Source organism: Apodemus sylvaticus, chromosome 5 (genome assembly GCF_947179515.1).
Source record: "Apodemus sylvaticus chromosome 5, mApoSyl1.1, whole genome shotgun sequence".
NCBI lineage: Eukaryota > Metazoa > Chordata > Mammalia > Rodentia > Muridae > Apodemus > Apodemus sylvaticus.
In genome coordinates, this window is record NC_067476.1 from 89818880 (window position 1) to 89837772 (window position 18893).

Genomic DNA, 18893 nt, shown 5'->3' on the forward strand with positions numbered 1-18893 from the left:
AAAATAATATGAGGAATTTAATAATTTATAAAAGCAAAGTTATGTCATACTGAGTATGATCTAGATTACTTAAACTCATTTTGATTTTCTCCTGAAGTTTAATGTCAGCCTATATACATACTTCATTTGGATATCCATTCATACATTTATGATTCTTCTTGAAAGAATAACTCAGGGCATAACACTGCCAACCTTTGAACCTAGTTCAACAATTGAAACTCTGAGTTTAGCAGTATCTGAGAACTCGAGGCAGAAAAGGACAGAGTGGTTGTTGTGTACTACATGTATATGCATAGTCTGGGTTAGACAATGAACTATGGTAAGAATAGTCAATTGTCTTTTTAGTGGACCAAGCAAAGCATTACCTAAGCTTTCCAACCCAGATCTGTGAGCCTTATTCTCTAGAACATTGTTCACAAAGTATTTTTTTAAGATTTATTTATTATTATATGTAAGTACACTGTGGCTGTCTTCAGACACAGTAGAAGAGGGCATCAGATCACTTTACGGATGGTTATGAGCCACCATGTGATTGCTGGGATTTGAACTCAGGACCTTTGTAAGAGCAGTCAGTGCTCTTAACCACTGAGCCATCTCACCAGACCCCACAAAGTATTTCAAACTAGATGGTTTAAATGAAAGCAATTAAATTTCTCACAGTTTGGAAGGCAATAAGCCTTCCCAGATGTTAATGGAATTTGTTCTACACCCAGCACTTCCTCTGAAAACTGAAAGCCGAATCCTTTGTTGCCTCTTGCTACTTTCTGATATTTGTCATAAGTCCTGTTGTTCTTTGGGTTTGTAGATGCCTGACATCAACCTGTGCCTCTTTTAATTTTCTTCTGTGACCTACTCTCTCTGTCTCTTCTCCTTTGCAAGAACATGAATCAACAGGCTTAAGGACCCAAGCTCTTCTACAAAGAGTTCATTTTATACATGTTAAGAAAGATTTACTCCAAAAATTATCATATTTTCAAGCAGTAACAATAAAATGCCAACAAAACTTTTGAATGACCACAATCCAAATGTGAAATTTTCTGAGAAATGTAAATGAGCCCTTTGGGGAATCCATGGACAGACAATAGAACGTTTCCTCAGAGTCTGAGACAATTTGGAAATGCACCATGGATGCTTCTGAATTTTTGAGCCTCAGTCTGAGCCTACTGCCAATACTTCTGCTTTTGATAATTGAGCTTTAGTAATAAACTGTATGACTGGAATCAAAGATGCACATGATTCTATGGAGATTTGAATTTATGCATGTTTTATATTCATCATGACATTTGAATCTCATAATTGAACTATAAATCATAGAATACTATTCTTGAAGATTTAAATAAGATTCACTGTAGTCTACAATAATTGAAAATTAAAATACAATTATAAGCAGATCAGCACGTTCTGACTTTATCCCCTAATTGAAGAACACCCGCAAGCTTCTCATTCCTGACAGGCTTAACCACCAACCAATTAGCTCTTCAGCAGGGCCTTGCCACAGAGAACCTAGAAGTTTTGCAGCATCTTTTCTAAAGAACAAAGAAAAGACTTGAACAGGTCACATTCAGGCAATCTATCAATCTATCAATTTGGATTCTCATTAAACTATAATTTATCTAGAGTCAAAGAATAAAAAGGGGGTAGCAAGAAGCCAAGCCTGTTTCTTATATTTTTATATAGAAAATAACCCAAACTTGGTAGGAAATATTTGCTCCTAATATAAATCATGTACAATGTCTTCAAAGAAGAAATATGATTTGGGGGTCTGTGAGATGGTTCAGAGAATAAGGTACTTGCCACAGAAGTTTGATTACCTGAGTTTAATACTCAGAACCCACATAAAGCTGGAAGAAGAAAAACAACTCCTGAAAGTTGTGAAATCCTACCAAGTAAACTTTAGTATACAAACACACACACACATACATGCACACACACATATGCACACAGAGAGAAGGAGAGAAAGAGAGAAAGAGAGAATTAATTAATAAAATAAGTTAAAGTAAAAAAAATCTGACTTTTAAAGAGACAAAGCTATTTAGTTAAGTTTTTTTAATACCATCTGCAAGGTGTTTGCCTGTCCTATGGAACACCAGCTGTCTTCTTTTTACATTAAATATATGTCCACTTGATGCCCTTATTCAATATAATCTGGTTTCTTAACTCCTGAGTTGTATGGATTCTATGAAATGTGATTTTATACTAGTGAAACCAGCTGTTTTGTGTCTTAGAAGATACAATTATCTTTTGGAAATTATTCTTCTCCATGTTTTTCAGTCAAAATGTAATTGGCTGGCATTTTGAACTGCCAGTGAACTCTTCTGTGCTCAAAATAACCAACTCGTGGGAAAAGAGAGCCTTCCTATTATTTTAAGATCAAAAGTTGAACCATCTCAGTAGAAGGCAAGGCTGTCAGGTTGCCTCTTGTAATACTCTAAATACAGCTGAAAATAATTCCTCAGCTGTATATATAGCCAACAAGTCGTATATCTGAAATCTGCCTCAAAACATAGGATTTAAAGCAATAATTGCAAACTTTAATTCCCTCTTATTCTATAGCTCAAACACAACCCTAAATAGTAAGAAATTTGTTATTTGAGTAGTTTTTTTTAATCACTCACCACTTTCTGAAACGTTTCTGTCTCTAAAACTACAAAATGATATTTTTTAAAAAATGTCTTCCATACAGGGCAATTAGAACAAAAATCATATTTGTCTCACTGATTCTTCCTATCAGGCATATTTTCTAGAAATTCGACAAGTTCAGTTGAAGGTGTGCAGGTGGCATTGGCATGTTGCCCGCAGATGGTTTCTTTGTTTTCTTTCTATTACTGTGATAAACACAATACTCAGAAGCAAATAGGAGAGAAAAGTCTTATTTAACTTATAAGTCCTTGAGAAAAACCAAGGCAGGAACTCAGGAAAAGCAGGAACCTGGAGGCAGAAACTGAGACAAATATCAAGGAGGAGAATTGCTTAGAGGTTGCCCAATGGCTTGCTCAGCTTTTCTTTTCTGTTTTTCCAGGAATTTATTTATATACTTTTAATCCAGATCCCAGCCCCATCTCCCTCCTCTTCTCCCAGTCCCACTCCCACAAATCCCTCCCCTCACTACACCCTTCCCTATTCCTCAGAGAAAGGGAAGCCTCCTTTGGGTAGCACCTGATCCTGGGACATCAAATCTCAGCAGGACTAAGAGGAATCCAAGAGGAAGGGGATTCAATGGTAGGTAACATAATCACAGTCAGAGACAACCCCTTCTCCAATTTTTGGGATAGCCACATGAAGACCAAGGTGTCATCTGCTACACATACATGCTCTTTGGTTGATGGACCTACATATATGCTCTTTGTTTGATGATTCAGTCCCTCTGAGCTCCAATGGGCATAGGTTAAGTTGGCTCTGTAGGTCTCTTTGTGTTGTGCATTACCCCTACAACTCCCTCAATCCTTCCCCTGACTCTTCCATATACTTCATGAACTCTGCCTAGGGTTTGGTTGTGAGTTTCTTCATCTGTTTCCATCAGCTGTTGAATGAAGCCTCTCAGATGACAGTTATGCTAGACTCCTTTCAGAAAGCATGGCGGAATATCATTAATTATGTCACAGGGATTTGCAATCTCCCATGGGTGGATCTCAAGTTGGGCTTGTCATTGATTGGCCATCCCCTCAATCGCTGATCTATCTTTATTCCTGAACATGTAGGCAGGGAACTTTTGGGGTCAAAGGTCTTTCCCTCCACTGGAAGTCCTGCTGGGCTACAGAAGGTACCTATTTGAGGACTCATATCACCCAATGCTAGGAGTATTAGCTAAGGTCATCCTCATATCCTCCCAGGAGCCTCCCCAGATCTGCAGCTTGTCCCAGAGTTGCTCTCCCCGCCCCCGCAGATTTTCCTTATCTCTCCCAGCCCTCTCAACCCTCACCTCTGCTTTCCACATACCTGATTGATACCCCAGTTCCCCGCCCTACAGTCTCTGCCACCCAATTACCTCTTTCCATCCACTTCTAATGTCTATTCTATTTCCCCTTCTGAGTGAGATTCAAGCATCCTCCATACAGCTCTCCTATTAGTTTCTTTGTGTCTGTGGATTTTAGCATGTTTATCCTGTATTTAATAGCTAATATCCACTTCTAAGTGAATACATACCGGGCATGTCTTTCTGGTCTGGGTTTCCTCATGCAGGACAATATTTTCTAGTTTTTCTGTTGCCTGCAAATACCATATCCTTCTTTTTAATAGCTGAGCAGCATCCCACTGTGTAAATATTCAAATTATCTTTATCCATTCTTCAGTTGAGGGACACACGAGCTGTTTCCAGTTTCTGGCTATTAGCCAGAATAGAGCTGGTATGAACATAGTTGAGCAAGAGCCCTTGAGGTATGGTGAAGCATCTTTTGGGTATATACCAGGAGTGGTAAAGTTCAATCTTGAGATAGAATTGTTTCCAATTTTTTGAAAAACTTCCATATTGACTTCTAAAGTGATTGTACAAGTTTGCAATCTGGCCAGAAATGGAGAAGTCCTCCCCTTCCTCTATACCCTCACCAGCATGTGCTGTCACTTGACGTTTTGATCTTAGTTATTCTGATTGGTGTAAGATGTAATCTCAGTATCACTGTGATTTGCAGTTCCTTGATAACATTGAACATTTTTTAAGTGCTTCTCTGCCATTAGAGATTGCTAGCTGATAATTCTCTTTTAACCTCTGTACATCATTTTTAATTTCTTTTTGGTTTATTGGAGTCTAATTTCTTGAGTTCTTTATATATTTTGGATATTAGTCCTCTGTCAGATGTAGGGTTGGTGAAGATCTTTTCCTATTCTGTAATCTGCACTTTTGTCCTATTGGTGACCTTTACTTTACAGCAGCTTTTTAGTTTCATGGGATCCCATTTATTAATTTTTGATCTTAGTGACTGTGCTCTTGGTGTTCTGTTCAGGAATTTGTCTCTTGTACCAATCTGTTCAAGACTAACTGGATTGAAGTTAATCTTACTTTCTCTTCTATGAGGTTTAGTGTATCTGGTTTTATGTTGAGGTCTTTAATCCACTTGGACTTGAAGTTTTGGCAGAATGATACATACAGATCTATTTGCATTCTTCTTTTTTTCTTCTTTTTTATTAAACATTTTATTCGTTTACAGTTCAAATGATATCCCCTTCCTGGTTACCCCTCTACCAACCCCATTCCATCTCCCTTTACCTCCACCCCTTTGCTTCTCTGCAGGCTCTACTTCACACATTCACCCACTCCCATCTCATCCTTCTAGCATACCCCTATGCTGGGGCATCAAGCCTCCCTCCCCTCCCACTGAGGTTAGATAAGGCCATCCTCTCCTATATATGTATCTGGAATCCTGCCTCTTTGGTTGGTGGTTTAGTCCCTGGGAGCTCTGGGTGGTCAGGTTAGTTGATACTGTTCTTCTTATAGGGCTGCAATCCCCTTCAGCTCCTTCAGTCCTTCCCCTAGCTCTTCTATTGGGGTCTCCAGGTTCAGTCTGATAGTTGGTTGTAAGTATCTGCATCTGTATTGGTCAGATGCTGGTAGAACCTCTTAGTGAATAGCCATACCACGCTCCTGTAAGCAAGTACTTTTTGGCATCAGCAATAACATGGGGGTTTTGTGTCTGCATATAGGATGGAGAAATGAAGGCGTGTTCCTCTTTCTCTACATCCTCCCCAGCATCTGCTGTCACCTGTGTTTTTGATCTTAGCCATTCTGATTGGTGTTAGGTGGAATATCAGGGTTGTTTTAATTTGCATTTTTCTGATGACTAAGGATGTTAACTTCTTGAGTTCTTTGTATATTTTGGATGTTAACCCTCTATTGGATGTAGGGTTGGAGAAAATCTTGCCCAATCTGTGGGTTGCCATTTTGTCCTATTAACAGTGTCCTTTGCCTTACAGAAGTTTTTCAATTTTATTAAGTTCCATTTGTCAATAATTGATTGAATTATTGATTGTAGGGCCTGAGCCATTGGTGTTCTGTTCAGGAAATTTTCCCCTGTGCCAATGTGTTCGAGGTTCTTTCTCACTTTCTCTTCCATTTGATTTATCATATTTGGTTTTGATATCACTGGTTCAGTGGTTCTTGATCCACTTTGACTTGGATTCTTCTATATGCAGATAGCCAGGTAAACTGTGCAATTGGTCCTTCTTTTTTTCCCCACTGTATGTGGCTTCTTTGTCAAAAGTCAAGTTTCTATAGGTCTGTGGGTTTATTTCTGGGCCTTCAATCAATTCTGACCAACCTGTCTGTTTATATATTAATACCATGCAGTTTTTATTATGATAGCTCTGTAGTACAGACTGAAATCAGAGGTGCTACTTTTAGAAGTTCTTTTATTTGTACAGCATTGTTTTACCTATCCTGTGTCTTTGTATTTCCATGTGAAGTTGGAATTGTTCTTTCAAAGTCTGTAAAAAGAATTGTGTTGAAAATTTGATGGTAACTGCACTGAATCTGCAGATTGCTTTTGGTAAGATGATCATTTTACTATGTAAAACCTTTCTCAACTATAATTCCCTCTTTGAAGATAACCCTATTGAGAGACCAAATTTTGGGAGTTCAGAATCCATCTTAAGGAACCTGAGCTAAGTTTAGACTAAGGTAAAGACCTACGTTTAAACTCAAGCAAATTAACAGGCTGTAGAGTCCAGTTCACACATCTTAACTGTGGATTTTCTGGAAGGAGGGATGGGTAAGGAACAGGTTGCAAGAGAAATCACATGGAGAGACACAAAAACACATGGCTTTTGGTTCAAGTCTCCATCTTTAATAATAATGCCTTTCTCCCAAGAAACAAAGGCAGTCCAAGCCCCTCCCCTAAAGGCTGGAAACTGGTTCTTCTTGTTCTTCAGGAGGTGGGGGGGGTCAGGTTGCTGGCTGCTATTCTTGAGAGCAGTAGGCAGGGGGAAGTCACAATTCCTCCCTTCTATTCTTGAGAGCAGTGGTCAGGGGAGGTCACAACAGGCCAGTACTTAGCTTCAGTTTGCAGGTTACCACCCCCCACCCCCAAATAATGAGCCTAGCTCTAGTTTCCAGGCTACTACAACATGCCCTGTGTCTTCAGATTATTCTCCCCCAACAAATTCAGCAGATAGCACCAGATTTCAAGGTAATCCCCAACAAATCTGCACCTCCAGGTTAAAAGCTCACCCCTGCCTAACATCCACCAATTAGGAGGAAAGCAGAAGTTAAGTTTATGGTTTGGCTCCTAGCACCAGTCAATTATGCTAAAGGCCACAGTACCACCCCAATTAGATGCTTACCATGCTAGATACACTCACCCTTTGCTTGTCTTTTTCCATCAAACCTTGTCCCTATGAGTGTTTAAGGGTTCTCTGCACTGGAATGGTCCTGTGGGTTGGTGGCAAATTAAGCCCAAGACAGAGCTTGAGAATACAGACTCCAGAGTGACTGCATTGGACCTGCTCCTGACTGGTCTTTCAGGGTTCACAGACACTTCCTTGGTATAACACTATGTTGTGTCAAGTGGCCAAAAACTCTAACCAGCACAATGAAAAATTAAGACTGATCACTTCTAATTTCAGAAGTAACTAATTATCTCAAGAAGTCTGATGGCACTTAAACATGCTTAAGTTTCTAATGTCCTCTCTTCGACATTACCCAGAACATAGCACTGAACATGATGTACTGCACAGCTATGTGTTGCTCATTCAATCTGACACCAACTTTACATTGTTGTGAGATTTTTGTTTCCAAATATGTCTGGTGCCTGTGCTATTTTGCATTCATCCATCCATCCCTCCATCCATCCATCCATCCATCCATCCATTCATTCATGTTTAACAGCAAGCATTTGGAATCACTTGATTCAATTAGTAAGGCTTATTATATTATTACAGCACATCCAGGCACTTGAAAAAATTCTCAATTAGCATTTACAAAATAGTAAGCATATAGATAAGCTATGTGGCCTTTATTATGAAATGTTTACACATATATATATATATATATATATATATATATATATATATATATATATATATGTATGTATACCACATAAAGGCTTAACAGTTTTGTTTTGCATTCACAGGAGAACATCAGCATTTTGTGGGATCAGTCTGAGAACTGTTGGCACTATACAGTAAATAAAGACACAGTCAGATGCACTGTTGTTATTGTTTTGTAATAATTTATATTCTACCCACATATATAGAATAGCTTCCACTATACATTCTACTATACACTATACATATATAGTTTTTACTTATTCCCATTTCTGTTTAACTTTCCCCTGTCAACACCTGTGAATCTGGCCCTTCTCCTTCCTGCTTCAGTTAGCCAGCCATAATCATTTGGTTATATGACTTTCTGCAAATGGCCTTTCATACTTTTGTCCTTGACAATATATAAAACCAAACTATCAGCCAAGCTTTCATCTGAAGACAACAGCCCTACCCAACACACACACACTCATAATAAAATATCTCCTGTATAAGAAGTACATTTTATAGTTTCTAGTTTTTTTCTCAAAGTTTTAGTATTATTCCAATGAAAAATGAATACTATGGAATAACCAATATGTGTTCAAATATTTTACTGATCAGTAAGAGAGTATTATTTTAGTGATTATATGAGTCATGATTACTAATTAAATGATCACTATTCTCCAAGGTCTAAAACATACCAATGAATAAACAGAGGTGAATTTCCTACATTTGAGCCTTGGAACAAAACACAGAACTTCATTTCCTCACCCTCTTGCATAATTTGAGTTTTTGCCAATTTTTTTCTCTCAGATAAATAAATCAATAAAGTATTGCAAAATCTGTCAAAGCTGATTCTGAACAGACAGGCAGTCTGTTAATTTTAACAGGCAGTTAAAATATTAGCTAAGGGGACAAGATCATACTACTTTAAATTTAATTTGTCTTTGATTGACATATGTACACACACACACACACAAACACACACACAAGTATATATTCACAAAGAGTGTGAATCTTGGATTGCTATGTATAAAATGGATATGAATCAACTAAGGATAATTAGGATAAAATTTTACAGTTTTTATGGTAAGGACACAAAAATATCTTTATATACATACACATATATAATTGTGATATATAAATATATGCATATATATTTATGCACATGTGACATTACTAATAATTTTATTATACCTGCCAGCCAATAAAATATAAGAATTTTTCCTCAGTTGTATCTTTAAAATACTTATTTTGTATTTTTAATAAATATCCTAAGGACCATTGGATTGTGTGGCAGTGGTAGCATTTTTCTTCCCAAGGTAATAGGCTTATTTTGTGTTTGTTTTTGGAATGTTAAAGTTTGGTCAACATGATTTGTGATTGAGTCTTCTTGGATGCATCCCTGGCATAGTGGGTGGAATCACAGAAGTAGTGCAAGATCAAGCGTTCAGGCAGAATCTTCAAACAGGAAACTCAGTGGTCAGTCTCACTTCTCCATAACTCCTTTTACGAGAAATTGGATTTCACAAAAATGGCTTCGTCTTTGCTGAGGGCCATATCTCTCTTAGCCTCCTACTAAGCTCAACTTTTTGACAGCTAATGCAAGGAAGCTTGAGCTCTTTTTTTGGCTTTTTAGTCTCATTAGCAAAACATATTAAAAATGGCCTCACTCAAAAGAGAGCACAAGAAAAGGTTTATTTAATTTATTTACTTTGTCTTTCATTAATGGCTTTCTGTCTTTTTTATTTAAATTATTTTATTTATTTACATTCTAGTTGTTGCCCTCTCTCAGTTTCCCCTCCCAAAGTTCTTCATCCCATTTCTCTTTCGAACTCATTCAAAACGAGTTCAAGGCCAGCCTTATCTAAAGAGTGAGATTCAGGACAGCCAGGGCTACACAGCGAAACTCTGTTTCCAAAAAATAAAAGAAAGAAAAAAAAAGAAAGAAAGGAAGAAAGAAAGAAAGAAAGAAAGAAAGAAAGAAAGAAAGAAAGAAAGAAAGAAAGAAAGAAAGAAAGAAAGGAGAAGAGAAGAGAAGAGAAGAGAAGAGAAGAGAAGAGAAGAGAAGAGAAAAGAAAAGAAAAGAAAAGAAAAGAAAAGAAAAGATAAGAAAAGAAAAAAGAAAAAAAGCTCAAAATGCTTGTGTGAGGGAGGGAAATCCCAAAGTAATAGGAAAGCAGTTGAAATCCTGGGGGCAGTTTTGCTACCTTCTCAATGCACAGCCTTTATATTTTAATATGCCTTAAACAGCTCAATAGCTGGGTCACTGCCTAACCGCCACATAGTTAATCTAACCCCACCAGTAATCCCGAGTTATTACTTACTAAACTGTATATTCTCCCTTGTCTGCCCTGGACCCTGTTGGGCAGTCCTCTGGCTGGGCTCTCACAGGTCCTTCACATGGCATGGTGGCTATCCCTTCTTGTCCTGCATTATTCTCAGGCTTGGCGGATCGGATCTCCCCCTTTCTCTTCCCAGTCCCAAGCCTGGAAATCCTAAAATCCCTGCAATCTCTCCTCTCCAGCTATTGGCTTTTGACATCTTTACTTACAAATCAGAATCAACTGGGGGCAGGTTCCCAGAAGCTACCTGTCAACAATCTCCTGCAAAAAGTTTTTTTTTTTTTTCTGTTTTGGAAACACAATTAGCAATAGAATACAAGCAGCTACTGAAAGCTTGTTTACAAAAGAGAGAAAGAAGTAAGGGGAAAGGTACACTTTCCTGAATAATTCAGAAAACCAGGCCAGCTCACAATTCTGCATTGCTGACATCTGTACACTTTCTTTCTTTTTTTTAATTAGATATATTCTTTATTTAAATTTCAAATGTTGTCTCCTTTACTGTCCTCCCCCCCCCATAAAAATTTTCCTAACCCATCACCTGCCCCTGTTCACCAATCCACCCACTCCAGCTTCCCTGTCCTGGTATTCCCTTACACTGCAGCATTAAGCCTTCTCAGGACCAATGGCCTCCCCTCCCTTTGATGTCCAATAAGGCCATCCTCTACTGCATTTGCATCTGGAGCCATGGGTCCTTCCATGTGTACTCTTTGATTGATGGTTTAGTCCCTGGAAGGTCTGGGGCTACTGGGTGGCTCATATTGTTGTTCATCCTATGGTGCTATAAACCCCTTCAGCTCCTTGGGTCCTTTCTCTAGCTACTCCATTGGGGACCCTGCGCTCAGTTCAGTGGCTGGCTGAGAGTTTCCCCCACTGTATTTGTCATGCAATGGCAGAGCCTCCTAGGTGATAACTATATCAGCTTCCAAGTCCAAGTGGATCAAGGACCTCCACATAAAATCAGACATGCTGAAACTAATAGAAAAGAAAGTAGGAAAGAGCCTCAAGCACATGGGTACAGGGGGAAATTTCTTGAACAGAACACCAGTAGCTTATGCTCTTAAGATCAAGAATTGAAAAATGGGACCTCATAAAATTACAAAGTTTCTGTAAGGCAAAGGACATTTTCAAGAGGACAAATCCACAACCAACAAATTGGGGAAAAGATCTTTACCAACCCTACATCAGATAGAGGGCTACTATCCAATATATACAAAGAACTCAAGAAGTTAGACTCCAGAGAACCAAATAAGCCTATTAAAAAACAGGGTGCAAAGCTAAACAAAGAATTTTCACCTGAGGAATATGGAATTGCTGAGAAGCACCTAAAGAAATGTTCAATATCCTTAGTCATCAGGGAAATTCAAATCAAAACAACACTGAGATTTCACCTCATACCAGTCAGAATGGCTAAGATCAAAAACTCAGGAGACAGCAGGTGCTGGTGAGGATGTAGAGACAGAGGAACACTCCTCCACTATTGGTGGGATTTTAAGCTGGTACAACTACTCTGGAAATCATTTTGGCTATTCCTCAGAAAACTGGGCATATACCCAGAAGATTTTCCAGCATGTAATAAGGACACATGCTCCACTATGTTCATCCCAGCCTTATTTATAATAGACAGACACTGGAAAGAACCCAGATGTCCCTCAACAGAGGAATGGATACAGAAAATGTGGTATATTTACACAATGGAGTGTACTCAGCTATTAAAAACAATGAATTCCTGAAATTCTTAGGCAAATGGATGGAACTAGAAAATATGATCCTGAGTGAGGTAACCCAATCACAAAAGAACACATATGATATGCATTCATTAATAAGTGGATTTTGGGCCAGAAGCTTGGAATACCCAAGATAAAATTCACAGACCAAATGAAGCTCAAGACAATGAAAGAACTAAGTATGAATACTCTGGTCCTTCTTAGAAGGGGGAACAAAATACCCATAGAAGGTGATACAGAGACAAAATGTGGAGCAGAGACTGAGGGAAAGACCATCCAGAGACTGCCCAACTTAGGGATCCATCCCATGTATAGTTACATAATCCAGACACTATTCTGGATGCCAACAAGTGATTGTCTGTAAACTTTCTTACATAGTTGTACTTTTGCTGGTATTGACAAGCCTCTATGTTGCTCTCCAAAAATGGCTATTCTAGTTTGCATTTATATGAAACTTCCTCATTCTCTTCACCTCTGCCAGTATAGTTTTTCTTTTATAATAGATGTTCTCATTGGGATGAGGTGTAGCTCATTGTGAACTGATTTGTGCTTCTCTTATCACTAAGAAAATTGACCATGTTTTCATGTACTTACTGGCTTATTGTATATCTCTTAGGTAAAATATCTTGCCCAGTGGTTTATATATTCTTAATATTAATCATTTCTCAGATGTATAGTTTATGAATATTCTGTAATTTTCTGTCTCCTAATGGCACAGGAATCATAGAAAATTTAACATGGAGTATCTGATCATAAATTGGATCAAGTCTGGCTAAATGTAAAAAAAAATTTGGTTATACAGCAGATTCTGCTACTTCTGGCTGGATTGTCTAGATGAATATACAGTGGTTATACAAGTTGGTATTCTTTTCTTTCTTTTTATTCGATATATTCTTTATTTACATTTCAAATGATTTCCCCTTTCTTTGTATTCTTGTTACTACAAAACACAAGCACAATGTTAATAGTAGAGGGTCATTATGAATGATATTTTGTTCAGCAAAGCTGCATAATATGCACAGATAAACATAAACAATGATAAAGTAAATGTCTCACAAAGGCAAGAACTACAGAATTAAGCAAATTAAGTTTATTTGAAAATTAATTGTTCAAACAATAAGAATAAAGATAGAATTGAAATTTTTCAGAGTAACATTTGTCTTATAAATTTGGTTTCTGAAAACAGAGGTTTGTACTCACTGAACATCTGTGAGTACTGAAATATGGTACCCAGAAGTGAAAGAGAGAAACCAAGGTCGGGTGTGAGAAGGGTGAGATAACCACCCAACCCTCTTAATAACTGCCTTTCTTGGGATACTATTTATATAAGACAGCAATAGCAGGGACCAAGTCTTAGATAATGGTCTATTAAAAGCAGAATGGTTCTAAAAATTAAATTCTCTTCACTTTACTGCATCAAGGTAGTACATGCTAGAGCTGGAAAGTGTATCACCTGTACAAGGACGCAGGTTTCCCAAATACTCCACAAGGTAGTTTATTATGCATGCTGTTTGGATGCTGTCTTTTGGAGATACCCTTTTATAATTACAAGGTACAGTTTAGGGAAGGTTGAGTCACGACTGACTTTCTATTTGAAGTCTCAGCATGCTGTGTATTCAGAGGACTATGTGTCTGAAGGCCTGTTTGCTTTGTAGAAAACCAGAGTCATAATTGTAATATTCGTAAACCAATAAATAGATTTTGTTGTAGTCTCCCTCAGAGCAAAAATCTATGCCATAAGTAAGTAAGGCAGGATCTTTATTGAACAATAACTATTTGCTAAAGCTTTAGATTATGTTGTAAATTAGCAACATTAGCAACATTTATCTTCGTCTCTTCATATTTTGCCTATCTCTTCATATTTTGCCTAATCTTACTAGAGGCTTACTAGAGGGTTAGTTTTCCTGTATTTGATATAATATTGTCCAGCATGCAAACGTTTCCCAAAGCATTCAGATGGAGGAAGCGACGGCACTTATCTACCTAGAACATATCTCAATTATTTGGAAAGTTGTATGAAGCCACTTATATCTTTTTGAGACCCTGATATGCATGTGAAAGGTAAGTAACACAATCTCAATAAACAGGGACTTCAATTCTAGAGGTACAGTTTCCACACCTCAGGAAAGGTGTACTCCTCCAAAAAGTGCATAAGCACCAACTTACCCAAAATTGAATCTAGGCACAGCTCAACCTGGACTATAGGAGGATTTCCTTTCTGGTTGCTAGCATTTGTGGAGAACTTGTGAAGCTGAATCTTGTCTACAAAAAGGAGTAGACCTTACTCTGAGCAAAAAGAAAATTTGGCTTTATAATCTGCACATATCTGTGCTTTTCATCAAAGTCCCTGTTAGCATCCTACTTATTTTTAACTCCTCCTCTACCCACAACTTCCTCTAGCTCATGGATATGTCTTGCCCCAAGCTACTCATCCTTTTCTTAACCTAGTCATTCTGCCGTTCCTGCTTCTGACATTCTCACTGTTGTTTCTCTATTCTCTATCAGTTGCTATTCTCTCCTGTCTTCTAGACAGCCCTGGTCCTGTCTAGTCTGTTAGCCATATTCAGCACCACCACCCCTCTGTGTGTGTGTGTGTGTGTGTGTGTGTGTGTGTGTGTGTGGAAGAGAGAGAGAGAGAGAGAGAGAGAGAGAGAGAGAGAGAGAGAGAGAGAGAGAGAGAGGGGAGAGAGAGAGAGAGAGAGAGAGAGAGATCTGGAGTCTTCTAGATGCGTCTGGCTATTCTCTCCTATTTACAATGAAAACCATCCCCTTAACCATATCATAGAGCAACTGTGTCCTCAGTTTATACAAATGGATGTCAATGGGCAAGATTCAGAAGAATGTTAAGGCTTATTTTTTTAAAGCCATCTTTCTAATTGCCAAGAACCCATGCTAAATTCTTTTAAAATTTTTCCTTATCAGAACTTCAATGCAACCTGAAAGCAAGTGGCAGTGATACTGAGTGTACACAAAAAGTTAATAGAAAGCTAGAAAGAAGAGGCATATGGAAAGGATTAGAGGGAGGAAGCCAAGGAGGAAATGCTCTTACCTGTATCATAGTCTCAATAATGGGGCATTAGGACTCAAGCTATTTGGAAATGGAGTAGTTTACTAAACTATTAGTGATTTAAAACTTCCTTTAATTTATTTTCACCTCTGGGTCCTTTGATGCTAACAAGTAACTTTAGCATCAATTTTCAGCACATGATGCTGAATAATTTGCTGAAGTTTTTATTTTCTTTGTTTAGTTTTCTGGCATTAGTTCTATCGCATAGTAAAGTCATCAAAACACCTATAGATTTTTCTTTTCTCAAGGCAACTTTCTGTGTTTGCTGCCTCTCTTAATATAGGAAAACATGATTTTCTGACTAAAAAAGACATAAAAGATTACAAAAAGGAGGACTGGAATGACCAGAAATTGCACCACAGTTGGATCAGAGTTTATCTTTAATGGACTTTACATGTTTACAATCAAATATGGTCTTGTTTGGAGTTTTATTTTGCTTAGCTAGTTCTTTTTGAAATACTAATAACATTTAATATATTTCTAAAATTTACATTTACTTCTTGACGTATTTGAAAATATTTTTAACAATTTGAGTATTTCTCATCTTTCATACATGCTAGAAACTTCATATTTGTGGATAATGCAAGAAAAGATATAACAAACTGAAAATCATAGTTATTTCGGAGAAAGAAATTTTATCTACATGGGGACATACTTATTTTTATGGTAGTTGTTCTGCAAAAACACATCAACTATTTTATTACAGCAGATATTTCAGTAATCAAGTGTCTATTAGATCCATGTGCAGATGCTATATATATATATATATATATATATATATATATATATATATATATATATATATATATATATATAAGGGAAGTCCTCCCATTTTGGTGTTGTGGTCTTCCTGAATCACTCCCTCATTAACTTCTAATGACACCTGTATTTTCAACATAGTAATTTCAAGTAGAAAGCATTCTATCAATTCATATATAGAGAGAGATAGACACATCTTCAAATTTTGGAGAAACTTTTTAAGAGAATATGTCTATGGATAAATTTCATCTAAGCAACATATTGTAATAAATACTTTCAAAAGTTATTTATTTTTAATTATATATGTGTCCATATGTGCAAGTAAGTGCAAGTGGAAACCTATATATCACTCTTGAGTGGCAGGCAGTTGTGAATCCTATGACATGGATGCTTAGAATTGAACTTGGTTCCTCTGAATAAGAGACAGGTGTTTTTATTTTATGAATCATCTCTCCAGCCCCAAATACACAAGATGTTTGAGAACACAAAGACCAATGGCTTACAAATCTTGAAATGTACTGCATGGGAATATAAAACTTTACACTATTTGTTATTTGTCCCATCTGACTCACTTTCAAGGCTTCACTCAAACTCCATGTTCCACCTTTCTTATGAAATCTCATCTACCAAACTCATCAGAGGTGCCTTGCTTCCATTGTGCGAGTCACTCCCATTCTGCTCAGTAATAAAGTCACAAGTACTTGAATAAGACTCACTTTAATGAATCAATTTATGTTCTTCTACAAGGTACTCTGTGTTCTTGGACTCTGAATTGGGGCAAGAATTTACCATGGGAGAAATACTTCTACATATAAAAATAAAGTAGTAGCTTTTTTTTTCCTTCAGCACCAACATCATACTTGAGAAGTAAGTACTATTTTCTACTATGAAGAACATATAGTAGATTGCATGTTCATAAATCAATGGTTATGGAAAGGATATATTTGTAATCCTATGGCATTCACCACAGAAAGAAGCTCAATTAAAACATAAACGAACACACACACACACACACACACACACACACACACATAGAGAGGCACACACACATGAGTCTCATTTATTTTTTTTAATTAAACCACCATACAATTTATACCTGATGACGTAAAGACTTTAAATTTTAATTTGTAAAAGAAAAATGGGAAAAAGAAAGAAGGAGGAGAGGGAGGAAGGGAGAAAAGAAAGAGGATGGAAGGAGAGAGGGAGGATTAAAAAGACTCTTTGGCAGCCTAATTTTTTCCTACAAAGTCAAAAATCTTAATTCAAAATTTTCCTGGAATTGATAGAGCCAGAGGCTAAGCTAAAAATAATTTTGCCTCATTAGATCTTGTAGTTTAACCTCTGAAGTGGAAGGTTCTTGACAGACACATTGAAACGCCGACTCACAAAGCAACAGTGAGAAAAAAAGGAGAAAGAATAAAGAGGACTCAGTCCTATGAAATGACCCAGAGAGAATCACAGAGACAAAGAGGGCTATTTCTGTAACTTTCTGGGTCCAAGCAGAAGGTTACTGGGCTCTTCCAAGTGGATCACTCCTGGCAGCTCCAAATGAAACACATGCTAAATGAGCATGGAATTCTGCACAGGAGCAAAGCTTGGAGAGTAAAACTTAATAGACAATGACAGGAATCTTAGGGGGGAAAAAATCAGGGTTTTCTTATAACCCAGTGAAAATTAATAATCTGTTACTGTTGCCCCTTTCCTCACTATGGACAAAGATTTTGTATCATGCTCTTTGAGGAAAAAGAAGCCATAAAGATCTGTTCTTCAAGCTATTTCTGAGAAATCTAAAAGATTGAAGCAGGGTCAGCTTAATTCTTGAAGACTTTTGAACTTTTTTTTCTTTTTCATTATCCATTTTCTTCATTTACAGTTCAAATGTTATCCCCTTTCCTGGTCCCTCCCCCAAAAACACGCTATCCCCTCTTCTCCCCCAACTTTTATGACATTTTTCCTTTCTTTTTATTTTCACTTCATGATCTGCCAAGGTGAAAATGCATATTATATTAATCAGGAGTCTGTTCATATAACATATTCCTAATATGTTAATCCCTGCTCCCATTGTTAGGAGTCCCAAAAGAAGACTGAGCTAACAACTGTAATGTATGTGCAAAGAGCCTAGGTCATCTCATCAAATATTCAGCCTCTGTGAGTCACTATGAGAGCAGGTTAGTTGATTGTGTAAATTTTCTTATGGTGTCCTTGATTCCTTTGGTTCCTATAATCATGCCCCCATCCTTAGGATTCACTAAGCTATGTCTATATTTGGCTGTGGGTGTCTCTGCATCATTTTTCATCAGTCTTTGGAGAAAGCCTCTCGGATGATAAATAGTCCAGGATATGAGTATAACAGAATATCATTAGGAATCATTTAACTGACTTTGTTTGCCAGTTGTGCTTGATTCTGTCCTAGATCTCTGGGCCATTTAGCCTCTGGGTCCTTGCCCTCCAGAAAGGCAGTCAGGAATGGGGTCCCTTTCATGGCACAGATCAAAAGCTAGACCAGTCACGGTTGGGTCACTCCTACAATTTCTGCCATCTTTGCTCTAGAACATCTCCTAGAGAGAACAACATGCAGGTTGAAGGTTTTGTGACTGGGCTTATGTCACAATGTCTCTATTGAAATTCACCCATAGTTACAGAGATGCCAAGTTCAGGCTTAGTATCCCCATTGCTAGTCATAGCTAGGGTAACTCTCATCAGTCCTGGCAGTTTCCCTTGCTCTAGGTTTTTAGATCATCCCATAGATGCTACATCGATGGTAGTTGCCTCTCCCAGTACTCTTTCCCCTCATTTCATTCCTCCTGATCCCATCTCCACCCACCCATACAGTCCTCTCACCTGTCCACCCATGATGTTTATACTATTTCCTCTTCACTGTGAGATTCATGCCTCAATCAAAGGTACAAAATGGCAGGCTACAGAATGGGGAAAGATTTTTTTACTAACCTCACATTTGACAGATGATTGATATCCAAAATATATAAAGAACTTAAAAAAAACTAGACATCAACAAACTAAATTATCCATTTAAAAATGAGGTACAGA